The 20,467-nt window shown below is 37.7% G+C and overlaps 1 long non-coding RNA gene across 10 annotated transcripts in view; it reads right to left on the bottom strand.

Annotated features, from left to right (window-relative positions):
• The window catches only part of LOC123594716, a 44,727-nt gene that overhangs the window by 22,488 nt on the left and 1,772 nt on the right, over positions 1–20,467 (bottom strand). For 5 of the 10 annotated variants that reach the window (XR_006710852.1, XR_006710860.1, XR_006710864.1 and 2 more), the window contains exon 2: positions 2,638–2,833. This is a non-coding gene — a long non-coding RNA (uncharacterized LOC123594716). Of the gene's footprint in view, positions 1–436; positions 2,834–20,467 lie in introns of all 10 variants that reach the window. The other 5 variants (XR_006710854.1, XR_006710855.1, XR_006710859.1 and 2 more) reach the window with 1 other exon arrangement.

The raw sequence follows: 20,467 nt of genomic DNA, 5'->3' as shown, positions 1-20,467 counted from the left end.
AAGCAGATTTTAGACAAGAAGCAATTCAAGAGATAAAAAGTTCATGTGTCCAGGGGCGCCTGGCTGCCTCAGTCAATAGAACATAGGACTCTTGATCTCAGGGTTGTGAGTTCAAGCCCCATGTTGGGCATGGTGCCTACTTAATTAAAAAAAAAAAAAAAAAAAAGTTCATGTGTTCAAGAGTCCTAATAGGAAACAAATGATACATTCAGGATCATTTAAAGAAGGTTTATTTACAAAGGGACTAATTACAAATGTGTGTGTAGGGTATAAGAGAATTACAAGAATAGGTTCCAAGAGACAGAAGAACTTAATCAGAATCTGGAGGGAGAGAGAATTGTGAAGAGTTCACTGTGAGACGAGTAATGACCTGTGGTCAGAGTATAAATCCAGTTCAAGGTAACCTCTAGTGGAGGGGAAGAAAAGATACGCTCACCTCACTCTTTTCCACTAAGCAATCTCTTCCCATCAGTTACAAACTCATCATGGGGTGGTGTAATCAGCTCTGGAACCATAAACATTAGCACCCTAGAATTCTTCATATATGGTAGGGGAGAAAAGAAGTTACAAAACATAATCATAGTCTCTTAAAACCTGCTTTTTTAAGTTGGTCATGAGGCCTAGATTCATAAACATAGCTGTTTTCTTTCACCATCCATTCTTTTTTTTTAACTTTTTTTTTTAATGCTTATTTTTGAGAGAGAGAAAGAGGGAGTGAGCGACAGAGAGAGAGCATGAACAGCTGGGCAGAGAGAGGGAGAGAATCTGAAGCAGGCTCCATGCTGTCAGCACAGAGCCTGATGGCTCAAACCCACAAACCATGAGATCATGACCTGAGCTGAAATCAGATGCTTAACCAATTGAGCTATCCAGGTGCCCTATTCACCATCCATTCTTGGTTTCTCTCACTTTTTGTTTGTACCTCACCTGGATGGGATTCTTACCGGGTGGGGTACTCCCAACAGTCATTCTTGTAAGATGAGTCCTAGCAGAGGTCCTTTTTGGGTTACCCTAGTTTTTTACTGGACTATTGGCTAAGAGAATACGAACAAGCTTCTCAGAGAATACTGTTACAGTCCATATACAGTCATATTTATTCTGCTGTATAGCAGCAACGCAATTTCCCCCTATTAAAAGGGATCCCTCACCCTGCCAGTAGAGTGATTTCCTTCTCTCTTGTTGGTTAGTGACAGAAAAAGCCCAAACCTGCCAGTGAACAGTGTCCACTTCTAATTCGTTGAAGTATTAGGAAGCATTCCTCTCTTTAGTACCAAGTTTACTACCAAAACCACTAAGTCCAAAGTTTCAGGGACCAAAAAATTCTTCAAGTGGGTTTTTAGGTATAATAGAGAACCTAACAAAAATGCATACATGTGTACCCCAAAAGACATACAAAAGAATGTTCATAGCATCAGTCTTTATAATAGCCCTAAATGGAAACATCGCCAATATCTATCAACGGTAGAACGGGTAAGTAAATGGCAATATATTCATTCATTGTATAACAATGAAAATAAATGAACAACCGATCCAGGTAACAACATGGATAAACCTCACAATGTTTTCTTTAAAGATTTTTTTTAATGTTTGTTTATTTGAGTGAGAGATGAGTGAGCAGGGGAGGGGCAGAGAGATGAACCTCACAATATTAAACAAAGGAAGCCAGACACAAGAGAATACAGTTATGTATTCAATATATATAAAAGTTAACCATTGGCAAACCTAATCTTTGGTGTTAGAATTTGGGAAAGTGATTACCTTTGGGAAGAAAGAAGAATAATGACTAAGAAGGGGGCATGTTAGTGTTGTAGCTATTGATGTGGGTATTGATTACACAGTTATCTTTACTTTGTGATAAGTTGTGCTAAATAATTATATTTGTGTACTTTTCTACATGTGTGTTATGCTTCCATTAAAAAACTTTAAAAAGTTCATATAATAGCCCTCCTGTGTGTGATGTGCACTTTTTCTGAATGCTTTTAAGATATTTTTCTTAGTTTTGTCAGTTTGACAATAACACGCATTGGTAATTTTCCTACCTGTGCTTCACTGAGCTTTGTGGATCTGTAATTTCATGCTTTTCACCAAATTCAGAAAACATGCTCCCAGTTATTTAAAAAAAATAGACATATAGAAAATAGAGGGACCATGCTCATCTCCACTATACATACCTTCTGGGAAAGATGGCACTACATATTGGTTACTGCATTTAAGCATAATACTTTATTCTGAAGTCTGCATCCTAAATTTGGAGGTTATTGTCTCCTGGTTGGCTCCATAAACTGAACCAGTTTTCTAATTTGTTCTAAGTTCTTGTCCAGCCTGTCAACTCATAAGCCACTCACAATGAACCACTCTATACCCTTACCTCAGGCCATGTCTCCTAAAGTTCTCAAGGAAAGGATTTCCCTTTCCTGTTGTGATTCAGGGCCACTATTGAGCGATGGTGTTGTATAGTGACCACTCACACCCAGCTACTGCCAGCTCATTGCAGACCCTTTTGTGAATTAACAAGACCTAAACTTTTTTCCTTCATTAATTGGTCAGAGGGAACCCCCTTTGAAGCCAGTGTATATGGATTGAGGGAGAAGTGCTGAAGGAATAGGGGCAGGTACTAATAACAGTAGTCTGAGTCACCTGCTTATTCAGTTTAGTTGTGGCCATGTACCCAGTTTTGTAGGGAGTGAACTGCTGTTATGCCCATCCAGTTGTATGATTGGTGAATCAGATAACACCAGTTCATGACGAGTAGTAGTTCGATCATTCACATAGTCACTTGATGTCCCATGGTCAGGAGTTCCATCTCTATCAGGTACCAGCAGCAAACCAGGAGCTGCTTTTCAAAGAAACAAAACAAAACATTGGTTGAGGAAGATAGATCTTTACTCAAAAACCAAGGAATCTTGTAATTCTCCTATTGGCACTTACCCTCAGAGGCTTCATATAGCATCTCTACCACATGAACTTCCAATACCATTGTATCTGCCTAACCATAAGGCCCAACTGGCAAGACAGTTTGCTCTGGGCCCCACTCAAAATTACAGTTACCCATAAAACAGGTTAGGTCACCCAAAAGTACTATTTTGTTGTCTCCAGAACCTAAAAAGGCCTGCCACACATTTTGCCTTTTTCTTTACTGTGGTGGTGAAAAACACAACAGACTGTCACTCACTTGAATGGATAACCTAACAGGTCTCTGGCCATTGAATCCCATGTGGCAGGTCCCTGAAGTTTTACAGGGTTTTTCTTGCACCTTCTGCTAAGCGTATGTTTTACCAAAGCATGTAGAGTGTTTACTACTTCCTGCTCTTTGGGCTCATTTAACGTTCATTTCTGTAATAGACCAGTGTGATATTCTATCGCATAGCAAGATGATCAAGGTCCCTTCAGCACAGAATAGAAAGGTGGCACGGTGCTGAGACAAGACAGTAAGGGTTTACTGTTGTCTCTGTCAGTTAAACACAATCTACTTCTGATTTCCCCGAATAACTGGAATGGGAAATGAGGGGGCACTTCCAGAGCAATACCTATATATCATATCAAAGTCTGTATTCATTTCCTCCAATGAAGATACCACACCTATAACAGCAACTACAATTGGCATCTTTGCCTGATAAAATCTTGCAGTAATCCAGTCATTCTTTACTACCCATCTGGTTTTTATACTGTCATTCCCTATGACCCATCTGGTGACCACAAAGGGAAGTTAAGTGGGAATGTGGTATGAATCACTATGCCAGCATGGTGGCACTAATTTCTACAAGTTCCCCAGGGATGCAGTACTGCTTTGGTGAGAGACAAGCAGTTATGAACTTCTACATAGCCCTTCCTACCATAATAGCATTCACTCCACTGGACAGGAAACTAAAATGAAGACTGCTTCAGTTATTAAAATATGTCTATTCTTACTACACATTAAGACTGGAGAAATAACCCCAATATGGGTCTCTCTGGACTCACTGTTAACCCAGATGCAGGCCAAGACTCCATCTGTCACTTAAGTTTCCTAGGCCTCCTATTTTATTTATTTTTTTTTTAATTTTTTTTTTTTTTCAACGTTTATTTATTTTTGGGACAGAGAGAGAGCATGAACGGGGGAGGGGCAGAGAGAGAGGGAGACACAGAATTGGAAACAGGCTCCAGGCTCTGAGCCATCGCCCAGAGCCCGACGCGGGGCTCGAACTCACGGACCACGAGATCGTGACCTGGCTGAAGTCGGACGCTCAACCGACTGCGCCACCCAGGCGCCCCTAGGCCTCCTATTTTAACCAGTTGTCCAGGATTAGGTTTTGGGTCTCTAGGTATTGATATAAGTTAAGAGACAGTATCTAATAAGCCTCAGGAGGTCTGGAATTTTCCTTTCTCCAGGAAATGGCCACTAGAAAAGAATTAGGGCAGTGATCCCGTAATTTGCTCACCAGGGGAGCTTCAAAAAATATCAATGCCTGGGTCTCACTCCCTGAAATTATGATTTAATTGGCCTGGATGTTCTTGAGAATTCTACGGTGGTCTAAAGTACAGACAAGTTTGGTAAGCATGGGATTAGGGGAAGGTTCATGATTATACACCTGTGGCAGCATTGCAGGATTTTTCTTCAAAGGGACCCAATCTTTCTCCATCATCAAAGAGTTCCAGGTCTGTGAACTGGATGAGATGCTTCAAATTTCATTATGACAACACAAGTTAGTTTAGAATTTTCCCACCTATATATGTCAAGCAGCAAATTAGTAGGCTACTTAATCTGCTTCCTTTCTTGTTATCCTTTAACCATTACCACCTTTCCCTGAAAGTCAAAACACTCTGATTAACGTTCTCTTCTTTGGATTATTATGGTAATTGTGCCCACCATGTCTCTGATGGTTATATGCCATCACGTGGCCTCTACCAATTTGAGATTATCTTATTCTGAGATCAGGAAACTCAGTTCTACCACAGCATTTATCACCATCAATCTGACAAACAGAGGGCAGCCACTTCAGAGCTCTTTAGGGATGCTTATACTTCTATCACCAATGCATCCTTAATGACTTGGTAAAAATGGAGAATGTCTAAGGAGCCCTTGTTTTCTCTTCTCTACAGTATGCCAGAGTATTTCTGGGATTCTGAAATTATTACTTCAAATTTCATTTGTAGGTCATTTATTATTTGTAGACTGTTATTGAGCCCATGCCTCATCCTAGCAAACTATTAATGCCAATATATGAGATGTTGATTCTCAGGTGAGTGCACCCATGCCAATAAATTTGCTATGATAAAACCTTGTATTGATTCCCCCTTCGTGTAACATCCTTAGAACCCACTTCTATATATACTCCTCAGGTTTCTGCTGATCAAAATGGTAAGGTCTTTAACTCCTGTGTAGGTTATCTCATGCCAGAGCAGGCCACATACTTCTCTGATTAGGTGATCTTGAGATTTATCTAGGGATACTGTGAGGTGATGAAGGTACGTTCTGAGAACAGATACCAGCCTATGAGAGAGCTGTTCCCAGTGCAGTCACCAAAAGCCTCTATGCAGAGGAGGCTAGTTTCCCCAGAGAGCCAAGGAAGTTTGGGGGATATGCAAGTTCAGCATTCTCATCTTCATTCTTGTCTGCTCAAAAGTCTCCATTCTGTCTTAGGGCCCCACATCTTTCTCACCAATGCTCTACCCTTAGACTAAGAAAACTGGAAGAACTGAGTATTTTATTGGTACTACAAATCTACCTTTTCTGCCCACTGCTTATAGGAGATGAAGGACTCCTTCAAAGCTGTGGTGGAGGAGTTCTGACACTCTCTATGCATTCTCAGCTACATAGTCATAGTTTTTACATTTTTCTTTTTCCTGTGTACATTCTGTTTAGGTTCATAAGAGAGGCCTGGTGGATCCACAATCTTAAATCACTATGGTTACCACAGTGATACATTCTCACCTTCACTCCATCCCATGCTATTAATAGTAAGTATAACAGTACCTTAAGCCATGGATCACTTGTGGTCCCTTTGTCTATAGCAATGAAGTTATCCCTGTGATTGATTTTACATGTGTGTGTGTATTTAATTCAACCTGAAAGGGTCCATCTCCTGTAACAGCTCTGGTACTAATTACTCTTTCAGTCAGGGTTATAAAAAAAATTGAAGGCACATGTGAAATAATTTAAGAATGAAAAAGATTGGTGAAAATAAATTACACTAAAATCAGGAACTTTGTTTTTTCAAAAGATGCTACTGAGAAAATGAAAAGACAAACCATACTATGAGAAAGGATATTTGGTATATATATGTGTGTTCAAGAACTCATATCCGGAATAAAGAAGTTCTAAAAATCAGTCAGAAAATGACTGACAACCCAATAGAAATATGGGCAAGTGACTTGAACAAGCACTTCAAACCAGAGGATCTCTAAATGGCAAATAACATAAAATGGTTCTCAGTCTCAATCATCACCAGTAACATGCAAATTAAAGCTAAAATGAAATGCCACTACACACCCATCAGAATGGCTAACATTAAAAACAGTGATGATACCAAGTGTTGCTCAGGGTGTGGAGACTGTGAAACTTTCATATACTTTTGGTGGGGATATAAATAACATAAACTTTGGAAAACTGTCATTCTGTATACAGTGTGAACATACCTCGAGATCAAGGAATTTTATTTTATTTTATTTTTTTTTCAATGTTTTATTTATTTTTGGGACAGAGAGAGACAGAGCATGAACGGGGTAGGGGCAGAGAGAGAGGGAGACACAGAATCGGAAACAGGCTCCAGGCTCTGAGCCATCAGCCCAGAGCCTGACGCGGGGCTCGAACTCCCGGACCGCGAGATCGTGACCTGGCTGAAGTCGGACGCTCAACCGACTGCGCCACCCAGGCGCCCCGAGATCAAGGAATTTTAATCCTAAGTATTCTCTCAAAAGAAGTCTTCCCATTCACACCAAGAGACACATAAGAGAATGTTTATGGCATCATTATTGGTTAACAGCCCCAGGGTAGAAAAACCCTAATATCAACAACAGGATGGATAAATATATTTGGTGTAGTCATACAATGGAATATAGCAATGAATGTGAACTTTTACAAACAATACAGAACAATCTCATATACATATGAAATGCACACTTAATACCATTTATGTAAGGTTGAAAGTGAGGCAAAATTGGTCTATGGTTAGAAACTGGAAGAATGATGACATTGGGGAGAAAGGCAGGATAGTTATTGAGAGGTTGTATACTATGTAAACAGTAATACTCTATTTTCTGAGTGGTGGATACAGTGATATTTTTACTTTATGATAGATACTTCATTTATTTCCATAGTATTCTATATTTTGATTTTTTAAAAGGGTGGGCCTAAAAAGACTGGAACTATTTGTTTATGCCTCCATGCCCCTCTCCATTAATTCAAGTACTTCTTCCTTCAAGGTCCAGTTCAGATTCCGTATCTTACATGAAGTCCAACCACTCCAGATAGAGGCAATTTATCTTTCTATATGGTTTTTATTACATCCCCAGGGAGGCAGTATAACAATAGAAATATGGGCAAAGGGGTTTGGGCTTCAATCTGTAAGGCAAATAAAAGTAGGATAGTGACATGGTCATATTTGTATCTGCATACCATAAATGTGTTTAACCAACTTTACTTATACATATTTCTTTGAATATGTGGGCAAATATAAAACTTTATATATACCTGTAAGTATGTAATATGCTACATTGTTATAATATTTGTTCCCAATGAATAATTCTTTGGTTTATGCCTTTTTGCAATATGCCTTTGGAGGAATAGATAATTTGGGGGGGGGAGGAAGTCTCTTTCTCTTGTTACCTAGCTCACCAATTAATCTAGTCTCTCAATGTCCTTTCTTCTTCCTTCAGTATTAGATGCCCAAGTTTTAGCTTTGTACATTGCCACATAGTTAAGGACTATATTTCCTAGCCTCCCTTGAAAGTGTGGCCATATGACTATATTTTGGCCCATGACTTATAAGTGGAAATGACGGCTGCAACTCCTATGGCATTCCCTTAAGAAAAGGTAGCTAGAACAAAGGTATTTGTCATTTAAAATATTTTAACACAGATTGCCAGAGTGCTTTGTAAATAGGTTGAAAAGTTCACATGTATACCAGCAATGTAAAACAATACCCTTTTACTTGGATCCTCACTAGCAAGAGGGAATTTAAAATTTTGCCCACTCTGAAAAGATGTTTCATCATACTCATAACAGGAGAAAAACATAATAAACTAATACTAATATTAAACATTTTCACTTTTCAATCTCAAATCCAAAAGTCTGATAACATATTCTAATGACAGTGCTATACATTCTCAACTGTTCTTTATACAACACTTATGGAGGAAAATTCGGCAATATCATCAAAATTACACACACACACACACACACACACACACACACACATACACATATGCACAACTTGATCTAACAATCTTATTTCTGTAAATTTATACTACAGATATCTTGAACATGTGAGACAAAACTATGAACAGGATTTTTCATTACTACATTGTTTTTAAGAGCAAAAGACTGAAAACAATGCAAATATCCATCACAGAAGTTTGCAAAATAAATTCTGGCATTCTTTTTTTTTTTTTTTGAGAGAGAGAGAGACAAAGAGAGCATGAGTGGGTGAGAGTAGGAGAGGGGCAAAAGAGAGAGGGAGAGGGAGGGTAGAGAGGGAGAGAGAGAGAGAGAGAGAGAGGGAGAGACAGAGAGACACACACACAGAGAGAATTCTAAGCAGGCTCCATGCTCAGCATGGAGCTCAACCTGGGGCTCCATCCCATGTCCCTGGGATCATGACCTGAACTGAAATCAAGGGTTGGATACTCAACTGACTGAACCACCCAGCTGCCCCAATTCTGGCATTCTTGTAGTACAAATACTACGTGGCTGTTAAAGAATGAGTAATCTTATTATGCAGCTGATTAAATACCTCTAAGATGTATTGCAACCAAAAAAGTGAGATGTGGAACATAGTGTACATTATGATAAATTGTTTTTTAAAAAGGAGAATATAAATTTGTATAAGAAAGCTCTGGGAATTACTTCAAATCTATTAGAATGCTGTTATCAAAAAGACAAGAAGTAACAAGTGTTGGTGAGGATGTGGAGAAAAGAGAATTTTTGTGCACTGTTCGTGGAATTATGTATTGGAATAGCCACTATGGCAAACAGTGTGGAAGTTCCTCAAAAACTTAAAACTAGAACTACCATATGACTTGGCAATTCCACATCTGGGTATTTATTCAAAGACAATGAGAATGCTCCAAAGGATATATGCACACCCATGTTCATTGCAGCACTATTTACAATAGCCAAGATATGGAAACAACCTAAATATACATTGAAAGATGAATGGATAAAGAAAATGTAGTAGATATGGAGTAAGATATGGAAATAAAAGCCACAGCATAAAGAATATAATCAATGATATTGTAAGTGTTGTATGGTGACAGATAGTAGCTACACTTGTGATGAGCATAGCATAATGTACAAATTGGTCAAATTAGTATGTTGTATATATGAACTAATATAACATTGTGTGTCAACTACACTCAAAAAAAAAAAGAGAAAAATTCATGATCGAAGTTTAGAGGGAAAAAAAGAAAAACATGTCATATATATTTAGAATGGAATATCATTCAACCATAAAAAATAATGAAATCTTGCCATTTGCAACAACATAGACCATGTGGGCATAATGCTAAGTGAAATAAGTCAGACTGAGAAAGACAAATACCACAGGATCTCACTTGTATGTGGAATATAAAAACAACCAACCAACCAGCCAAGCTCAGAGATAGAGAACAGACTGGTGGTTGCCAGGGGTGGGGTGGGCAAAATGGGTGAAGGGGATCAAGAGGTACAAACTTCCAGTAATAAATAAGTCATGAGGATGGAATGTACAGAAGGTAACTATAATTAATAATACTGTTTTACATATTTGAAAGTTGCTGAGAGTAAATCTTAATAAGTCCTCACCATAAGAAAAAAAATTCTGTAAGTGTATGGTAACTAGACTTATTGTGATGATCATTTCACAATATTTACAAATATCAAATCATGCTGTACACCTGTACATATAAAGTTTCATGTCAATTATACATACCTCAATTGAAAAAAAAGAATACCATGACAAGAAAGACTGCAAAAGAAAGGGAAAAGAAAAAGAAAAAATAAGCTCTAGGAAGATACATGAGAAAATTGTAAAAGTAGCTGTGAGATGGATAGATGGCTGTGGCATGAGAAATGGTGGAGGGGATATACATGTGGGAAATTTCAAACATAGGTCTATTTATACACACGTGCACACACACACCATTTGAATGAATTACCTACTCAAAAAGAAAAGAAGTTTCCATATGGTGAATTCCTTAGTTTCCTTTATGTGATTTTTGTCAAGTCCATTTACCCATCTGATTCTTTCTTCTACTGTAAATCAGGGGTAAGATACACTTGATAGTACTTTGTGAGCACTTATATGTGTGCATAGTTCAGTGCTGGTTACATAATCAGCATTTAATGTTAGTTGAATTAAAACAATAGTTTGACAGTCTGTTAGGCCTAACTGGCATCTCATTATTATTTTACTTTGCATGCTCCTGATTTCTCCTGATTCTGAGCATCTTTTCACATTTGGAGTTACTCTTTGTTGAGTTCATATTCTTTGCTACCCACTTTTCTGTTGAACTACATGTTCCCTTAATGTGAATTTCTAAGAGGGTTTTGTGTATTACAGATGTTAAACCTCCTCATGAATATTTTTCAAAATTTATTGCACATCTATTAACTTTAATTATAACTTTTCTATGCAGGCTACTTTTTAATAATGACAAGTGTCTATCTTTTTTGAGAAGAATGTGTATTCTGCTCTTTTGGGGTGAAGTATTCTATAAATGTCAATTAGATCCAATTGACTGATGGTAATACACAGTTCAACTGTATCCTCACTGATTTTCTGCCTGCTAGATCTATCAATTGCCATAAGAGGGGTGTTGAAATCTCCAACCATAATAGTGATTTGTCTATTTCTCTTTGTAGTTCTACTTTTGCCTTAGCTATTTTAATGCTTTGTTGTGAGATATGCACATTAAAGTTTATATCTTTTTGAAGAATGGACACCTTTATCATTATGTAATGCTCCTCTCTATCCCTGATAATTTTCCTTTTTCTAAAGTCTGTTTTCCCTGAACATAGCAACTATAGCTTTCTTTTGATTAGTATGAGATTGGTGGGTCTTTCTCCATTCTTTTGCTTTTAACCCGTATCTTTATGTGTAAAATAGATTTCTTACATGATTCCTGAGAAAATGGGGCACTACTAATGGCTGTGGGCTTCCTTCCTCCAAACAAACCCTAGGTAACTACAGAAATAAAGGAGCAAGGGCTTGAGGAATAAGATAAAAAACTGAGAAAACCCTGGTAAGGGTCAGGAGTAAGTTTTTAAGTATTGTTCCTGGCACTTCCCTTCACTGCTTTGGGACAATCAGTCCAGACAACTGACTGCTACAGATACCATTAGCGACCGCTTCCCAGTATAGAATAATACAAAGGGTCTGTTGAAGTGAGTTGCTGAAAAAGTGTGTGGGCTGAACAGATACTCTAGAAAATTGAGACATTCACTCTCCAACTCCTTCCCCAAACCTCTAGGGTTTTGATGGATTACAAGAGCCTTCTGCTAGATTATGAGTTTCAAGTTAAATCCTCACCAGAGGAGTTTTCAGAGGAAACAGTAGCAACAGAGATAGAACACTATAGCTCCTCTGTGGTGTCTGGAGCTCTCTGCTCTCTAATCCTTAAACTTGTGGGAAGGGATAAAAATTAGGGTCTGCCCTTCTGCTCTTCCTCAATATCCATTATCAGAACAGAAGCTTGTGAACCAAGTATCTAGACTCCTAGGAATATGATCACTATGTAACACAACAAGTTACACAACATATACCAACTGAAGCAGAATTATAGGAATAAATGTAGACATTTAATTTAAAATTTTTTAAAGAATTAAACAATTAGTCATTCAACAAAAAGTTTACTGAGCACCTACTAGTGTCAGGCACTGAGGATCCATCATGAACAAGATAGACAAAAATCTTTATTCTTGTACATTTTATTTTCTAGTGGTGGGAAATGGCATGAGGGACAGAGACAAAAGCATACAAACAACTTATTATCTAACTAAGGAATAAGCCATTTTAGAAGGTAATATTTGCTATAAAAATAAGGCTGATTGGGATTGTGAAAAGGGTCACAATTTTAAAATGAAACTAAGCCTAAAATAGGAGTGAAGAGGATGTTGAATGGGAGGTCAGTAATGTTTGAAGAAACAAGAAATCATAAAAAAAGCCATATGAGAATATTAGGTATGGAAACGAATTTAAAGAAGATAATAAATATATTAAAATTAAATTTAAAAAAAAGGAACATCATAGATGGATAAACAGGGTTGATCAGATTTTAAGTTGCTTTTGAGGTACAGAATTTTAATATTTTTATGTAGTTAAAACCTCTAGATTTTTTACCCTTGTGGTTTCCTGTGTTTTCATGTTTGAAACACCGTCATCCAGAGATTTTTTTTTTAGCTTTATAATTGCAACATTTTAAATTATAAAATAGTATTTGTAGATGGTAAGAAATTCAAACAAAATAGAAGGAAAGTAGAAAGTAAAAGACCTCATTAACTCTCCTCCATTATCCTTTCCATAGAGGTAATCATTTTTCTATGTGTCTTTTCAAAATTTTCTATGTATAATCAAATATGTATACATACATGGTTTAAAAAATTTATAGCAGCTTGCTTTTTCATTTCCCAATATGGATTGACTCCACAGACTGAGGTTTTAAATGACAGCAGAATTTCATTTAGGAGGCATGATTACAGAGATAATAAAACGATCACTGGGTGGTCAGTGGTTGGGGGACAGTAGGGATGAACAGGTGGAGAAACACAGGGCATTTTTAGGGCAGTGAAACTATTCTGTATACTATAATGCTGGATACATGACATTATGCATTTGTCAAAACCTATAGAACTGTACAAAACAGAGGGAACCTTAATGCAAACTATGGACTTTAGTTAATATTAATGTATCAATATTGGTTTATCAATGGTAACAAATAAATATACCACACTAATACAAGATGTTAACAATAGGAGAAACTGAGTGTGTGTGTGTGAGATGCGGGAATTCTGTATCTTCTGTCCAGTTTTTCTGTAAACTTAGAACTGCTCCAAAAACAATCTATTAAAAAAACCTCATTTAGAAAAACTATTTTGTAAACTATTTTTGTAAAGCTTTGTATAGGATACTTTAGAGATGGAGGTTAGAGGTCAAATATCAGGCAGGTTGTTGCTATGGTCCAAGCTTAAAATGATTAGTACTAAGGTAGCAAATGAAATTAGTTTGAAAAGATTTGCTAATACTTAAGAAAACTGCATCTGTCTTTTTTTTTTAAAGTAATTTTTTGAGAAAGTGTGTGCACACACATGAGTGGGGGAGGGGCAGAGGGTGAGCGAGCGAGCGAGTGAGAGAATCTTAAGCAGGCTCCACACCCAGTGCGGAGCTCAACGTGGGGCTTGATCTCATGACCATGAGATCATAGCCTGAGCCTAAATTAAGCATTGGATGCTTAACCAACTGAGCCACCCAGGTGCCCCTGCATTCTTAGAAATTTTAAGTAGAATTTAAAGTTTGTGATTTAAAGAGGTAATCTGTCAAAAATATTATGTTACTCAGGAACAGCAAAAAAACCCCACCAATATGGGCAAGAATTATGAGAACAAAAAAATGTGGCTTAAAAGATGTGAATAGCCATGACTGACATGTTGACTATTTTTTACCTTAACACGACATGGAGGAATAAGGAAGTTATTCATCCATTACACTTGGTGTTACTCATGTTCTTAAATTGTTCATTTCCATATTTTTATAACTTACCTTTAATTTCTTTAACAAATCAGTCATTAACAAGACACTATTGGATGCTTTCAATCTAAACAGCACTATTTCATACAAAATGCAGCTATCTCAAATTTATTCTATGCACAACACAAAGCATTAGATTCCTGCTTTCTTTAATGCCTAATTCATCACACTTGGGAGTAGGCCAGTTCCATAAATTTCTGAGTTAAATAAAAATCTGTTCTAATATTTTGAATGATTACATATGAAGATTATAGTAAGTATGGCATTTCTAAGGCAAAAAGGTAGCTTCCAAAAAAGAAAAGGAAACTTCAAAGATCTACAGAATTAAGCTTTTTGTTATGTATGTATGCACATATCTATGTACGTATTTACTTCTTAACTGTAATATTTTTCTAGTCAATGACTGCAAAAGTGGCATCTCAATACAGATGGTCCCTTGTGATGGTTTGACTCATGATTTTTCAACTGCATGATGGTGAGAAAGCAATATGCATTCAGTAGAAACTGTACTTCAAATTTTGAATTAGGGTTTTCTTTTGGGCTAGTGATATACAGTATGATACTCTCTAGTGATCCTGGGCAGTGGCAGCAGCCACAGCTCCCAGCCAGCCATGAAATCACCAGCATAAACAACCAATACATTTACAACCATTCTGTAACATTACAACTCTTCTGGTTTTCACTTTCAATACAGTATTCAATACATTAGGTGAGATATTATACACTAGGTTTTGTGTAAGATGATCTTGCCCAACGACAGGCTAATGTAAGTATTCTAAGCATGTTTAAGGTAGGCTAGACTAAGCTATGATGTTCGTTATATTAGCTTTATTAAAGGTGTTTTTGACTTAATATATTTTCAACTTATGATGGGTTTATTGAGGCATAACCTCATTGTAAACTGAGGAAGAACTGTATACACTCATAGAATTATGGGGTAGAGAGGCTGTTTCAAAGCTCACTCTATTCCACTACATGTCTCTAGAAATTTCCTACTAGGCAATTCTATATACTGCTTGTTTTTAGTACCAGAAGTATTATGGAAGATGATTTTAAAATAGCTTTACCATATGTTATTAATTCACCAATACCAGTTTTGTTTCTCCAATTTTGCTTTTATTTCCAGTTTGCTGCATTTCCTCTTAAAGCTGTGGGTAAGGCAAGGCAGTTAAAATATGGTTCCTCATAAAGAAAGGGGAAGTATAATGTGAGAACACCAAACACCAAAATCAAAATACTCTTTTTAGTAAATTTTGTTTATCCCCTTAAAAATGTTTCAATAAATAAGTTGATAGGTTTAATAAAAGTTCTTTTTAAACATCTGCTTAGTTTCTCATGTAATGATCATTCATTCAACCCCAAACTATAGCCCAGGAGGGTAAGCCTGCAAATAACTTTCAGACATACAGGCATACCTAAGAGATATTTTGGGTTCAGCTCCAGACCACCACAATAAAGCAAGTATCTCAATAAAGTGAGTCAAATAAATTTTTTGGCTTCCCAGTGCATGTAAGTTATTTTATACTATACTGTAACCTATTAAGTGTACATCAGCATTATGTCTAAAAAACCCAATGTACAAACCTTAATTAAAATCCTTTATTACTTGGGAATGCAAGCTGGTGCAGCCACTCTGGAAAACAGTATGGAGGTTCCTCAAAAAACTAAAAATAGAATTACCCTACAACCCAGCAATTGCACTACTAGGGAGGGATATTTATCCAAGGGATATAGGTGTGCTGCTTCGAAGGGACACATGCACCCCCATGTTTATAGCAGCACTATCAACAATAGCCAAAGTATGGAAAGAGCCCAAACGTCCACTGATGGATGAATGGATAAAGCAAATGTGGCATATATATACAATGCAGTATTACTTGGCAATCAAAAAGAATGAAATCTTGCCATTTGCAACTACGTGGATGGAACTAGACGGTATTATGCTAAGTGAAATTAGTCAGAGAAAGACAAAAATCATATGACTTCACTCATATGAGGACTTTAAGAGACGAAACAGATGAGCATAAAGGAAGGGAAACAAAAATAATAAAAATAGGGAGGGGGCCAAAACAGAAGAGACTCACAAATATCGAGAACAAACTGAGAGTTACGGGAGGGGTTGTGGGAGGAGGGATGGGCTAAATGGGTAAGGGACACTAAAGAATCTACTCCTGAAATCACTGTTGCACTATATGCTAACTAATTTGGATGTAAATTTAAAAAAATAAAAAATAAAACAAGTTAAAATAAAAAAAATCCTTTATTACTAAAAATGCTAACCATCATTTGAGCTTTCAGTGAGTCACAGATCACCAAAACAAAAAATGAAAAAGTGTGAAATATTGTGAGAATTACCAAAGTGTGACACAAAGACACAAAGAGAGCAAAAGCTGTTGGAAAATGTTGCCAACAGACTTGCTCTGCACAGGGTTGCCACAAACCTTCAGTTTGTAAAAAATGCATTATCTGCAAAGCGCAATAAACAAAGCTATGCCTGTGTTAGGTGTTCCATTAATTTCATCTTACTGTTTCAATTCATCAATCCGCAACTCCTTTACCTCTCTTTTAGTTTGGGTTTCATATTTCCTTAATCACATGCCCTACTTTTTCTTGGTTTAATCCTAACTTAGGTTGTACACATTCTCCATTAGCTTCTTAAGAAAAGATGTACAAAATGTGTATTTTCTGAGACCTTTTAGGTTTGAAAATAACTTTATTCTAGCCCCATAATTAAGTTACAGGTTGGCTTATTCAGAATTCTAAATTACAATTAATTTTTCATCAGAATTTTCAAGCACTGCTCTATTATCCTTTTGTTTGCAGAGTTGCTACTGAGAAGTGCAGCACATTAACCTTTGTGTACATCACATGAAACCTGTTTTTTTTCTCTCCATAAACTTGTACAATCTACTCTTTGTTTCTGAAGAAGTCCAGAAGTCTGTGTGGGGTCCCCTTAAGCATTTTATACTTACAGCAATCTTTTTTTTTTTTTTTTTAATTTTTTTTTTTTCAACGTCTATTTATTTTTGGGACAGAGAGAGACAGAGCATGAACGGGGGAGGGGCAGAGAGAGAGGGAGACACAGAATCGGAAACAGGCTCCAGGCTCTGAGCCATCAGCCCAGAGCCTGACGCGGGGCTCAAACTCAAGGACCGCGAGATCGTGACCTGGCTGAAGTCGGACGCTTTACCGACTGCGCCACCCAGGCGCCCCCTTACAGCAATCTTAATAAGATACCCAAGAGCCACATGTGATTAGCACTGACACACTGCACTATCAAACTGACCATGCAGCCCTACAGCAACCACTGTGAAAAACAAAACAAAATACAGGTATAATAAAAAGATGTGCTAATAGTGATGTAAATAATTATGACAATGGTAAAAGATAACACAACTGTGCATGTATATGTGCCAGGTGAGTTTAGTTGCTTTATATGTTTTAATCCACTAAATTTCTACATACAGTACAACCTTAAGAGGTAGGTTCTATCTATCCATCCATCCATCCATCCATCCATATTTCTTAAACTAGCTTAAAAAAATTTTTTTTAATGTTAACTTATTTTTGAGAAAGAGACAGAGAGACAAGAGTGTGAGCAGGGGAGGGGCAGAGAGAAAGAGAGACAGAATCTGAAGCAGGCTCCAGGCTCTGAGCTGTCAGCACAGAGACCGATGTGGGGCTCGAACTCACGAACCGTGAGATCATGACCTGAGCCAAAGTCGGACACTTAAGTGACTGGGCCACCCAGGCACCCCAATACTATCTACATTTTGAAAGGTTACATAATTTACCTTGGCAGAGCCAGAATTCTAGTCCAAACAGTCCAGTTCCAGAGTCAGTGGTCTTAACTGTTACGATATACTACCTTCCAGTAGTAAGGGGCAGAGGGCTTTTTTTAAATTTTTTTTAAACATTTATTTATTTTTGAGACAATGCGAGAGACAGAGTGCAAGCAGCAGAGGGGCAGACAGAGGGAGACACAGAATCCGAAGCGGGCTCCAGGCTCTGAGCTGTGGTGTCGAACTCACGAACTGTAAGATCATGACCTGGGCTGAAGTCGGACGCTTAACTGACTGAGCCACTCAGGTGCCCCTAATGGCAGAGGTTTTTTTGTTGTTTGTTATATTGCTTTTATTTTTTTTTCAAGTTTATTTATTTTGAGAGAGAGAGAGGAGAGAGAGGGAAAGAGAATCCCAAGCAGGGGATTTGACGTGGGGCTTGATCTCATGAAAAGTGAGATTATAACCTGAGTGAAACCATGAGTTGGATGCTTAACGGACTGAGCCACCCAGGCACTCCTTAAATTTATTATTATTATTATTATTATTATTATTATTATTATTATTATTATTATTATTTTAGAGAGGGAGAGAGAATGCAAGCAGGGAGAGTCGGAAAGAGAGAGAATCCCAAATAGGCTCCACATTCAGCACAGAGCCTGATGCAGGGCTCGATTCCACTACCCCGGGATCATGACCTGAGCCAAAATCAAGAGTGACTCTCAACTGACTGGGCCAACCCAGGGCGCGCTGTTATATTGCTTTTAAATATATTTTGTTGACAAAATAAAAAGTTGGGGAACCTACATTTTCGCAATTAAAAAACTTAATAGTTGGTGAAATCTAAAGGCCTGAAGATCATCAGGTTCTGTGGCCAGTAGAGATCAAGAAAAATGAAAATCTGAGGAAATAACTGATGAAGCAAAGTCTTGGAGGATGAGCTCCAGAACACAGGGTGCAGAAGACTAAGAGAGAAGGGCTGACGCTAGTTATAGGAGGAATTATAGCTATCTTCAGAGGTGCTGGTGAGGAGAGCTTATCTGTTAACTAGAATTCAAGGTCATCGAAGCTCAAACTAAGTCTGGTAGTAACAATTAGAAAGCTTAATAAATAAATAATGTAAAATAGTGAAGATTTGGAGGAATGGAAAAAGTAAATAAATCCAGGAATGGACTAACAGACTAGAATAACAGAGATGGTTTCAACACTAAACATCTTTAAGTCAAAGAATAAGTTTCATAGGAGTAAGGGAGTAGAAGATGTATAAACAAATATACAAGGTTGTGGTCAGAAGGTAGTATTTCTGAACTTAAGATCTCAAAGCCAGAGTAAAGACTCATTCATTGATGATGATACTAACCATTCATTATACACACAAAACAATTATACCTAGTCATAACAACCATTAATAAATATCCTATTACAGGGGTGCATGGGTGGCTCTGTTGGTTAAGCATTTGACTCTTGGTTTTGACTCAGGTCATAATCTCATGGTTCATCATGGTTCACAATCTCATGGTTCAAGCCCTACATCAGGTTCTGTGTTGGCAGTGTGGAGCCTGCTTGGGATTCTCTCTTTCCCTCTCTCTCTGCCCCTCCCCAACTTGTGTACATACACACTCTCTCTTTCTCAAAATAAACTTAAAATATAAATGAAACAAGGTTTAAATTTTATTTTTCAAGATTTAGATGTATTTTTAAAAAAATGTTTATGTTTGAAAGAGAGAGAGTGCACACCCATAGGAGCTGGGGAGGGGAAGAGAGAGAGAAAGGGACACACAGAATCTGAAGCAGACTGCAGGCTCTGAGCTGTCAGCATAGAGCCCAATGTAGGGCTTGAATTCATAAACCGCAAGATCATGACCTGAGCCAAAATTGGATGCTCAACTGACTGAGCCACCCAAGTGTCCCTAAATTTATTTATTTATTTTAATGTTTATTAATTTATTTTGAGACAGCAAGAGAGAGTGTGCACACGTGCCAACTGGCGACAGAGAATCCCAAGCAGGTCTGAACTGTGGGGCCGGATCCCATCAACTGTGATCATGACCCGAGCTAAAATTAAGAGTCAGACATTTAACCTACTGTGCCACCCAGGAGTCCCATAAGATTAAAATTTTGTATTTTAATGTTTATTTATTTTTGAGAGAGAGAAAGAGAGAGACAGAGCGTGAGAGGTGGAGGGGCAGAGAGAGAAGGAGTCACAGAATCCGAAGCAGGCTCCAGGCTCTGAGCTTTCAGCACAGAGCCCGACGCGGGGCTTGAACTCACAGACTGTGAGATCATGACCTGAGCTGAAGTCAGACGCTTAACCGACTGAGCCACCCAGGTGCCCCAAGATTTAAATTTTAAGGTAAAAAGAATCTAAGAAACTATTCCCTATAATACACAGTAAGAATTTTATTGATTCGGTTAGGAACTATCACCTTTTATACATGAATGTAGTTCATGTGATGCATCTTCTCTAAATTTTAAGATGAAAGAAAGGAAGAAGAAAGAAAAAAAAGAGGCAGGAAGGAAGGAGGAAGGAAAAAGGAAGGAAGAAGAAAGGAAGATCAATGGATGAGAGACTTCTACTTACTATATTTCTTCTACTTGGAAATAGCAAATCAGCTATCTACATCAACTGCTCAGGGAAGCCAGTCACAGAAGAACCACATACTGTATAATTCCTTTTATATGAAGTTAAAGAATATTCAAAGCAAGGCAGAATAGCGGTGGTGGCAGCAGCGGCGGTGGTGGTGGTGGTGGTAGGGGGACCAACCA

Source organism: Leopardus geoffroyi, chromosome B1 (genome assembly GCF_018350155.1).
Source record: "Leopardus geoffroyi isolate Oge1 chromosome B1, O.geoffroyi_Oge1_pat1.0, whole genome shotgun sequence".
NCBI lineage: Eukaryota > Metazoa > Chordata > Mammalia > Carnivora > Felidae > Leopardus > Leopardus geoffroyi.
Note: the sequence above shows the minus strand (reverse complement) of the source record. Positions and strands in the feature narration are given on the sequence as shown.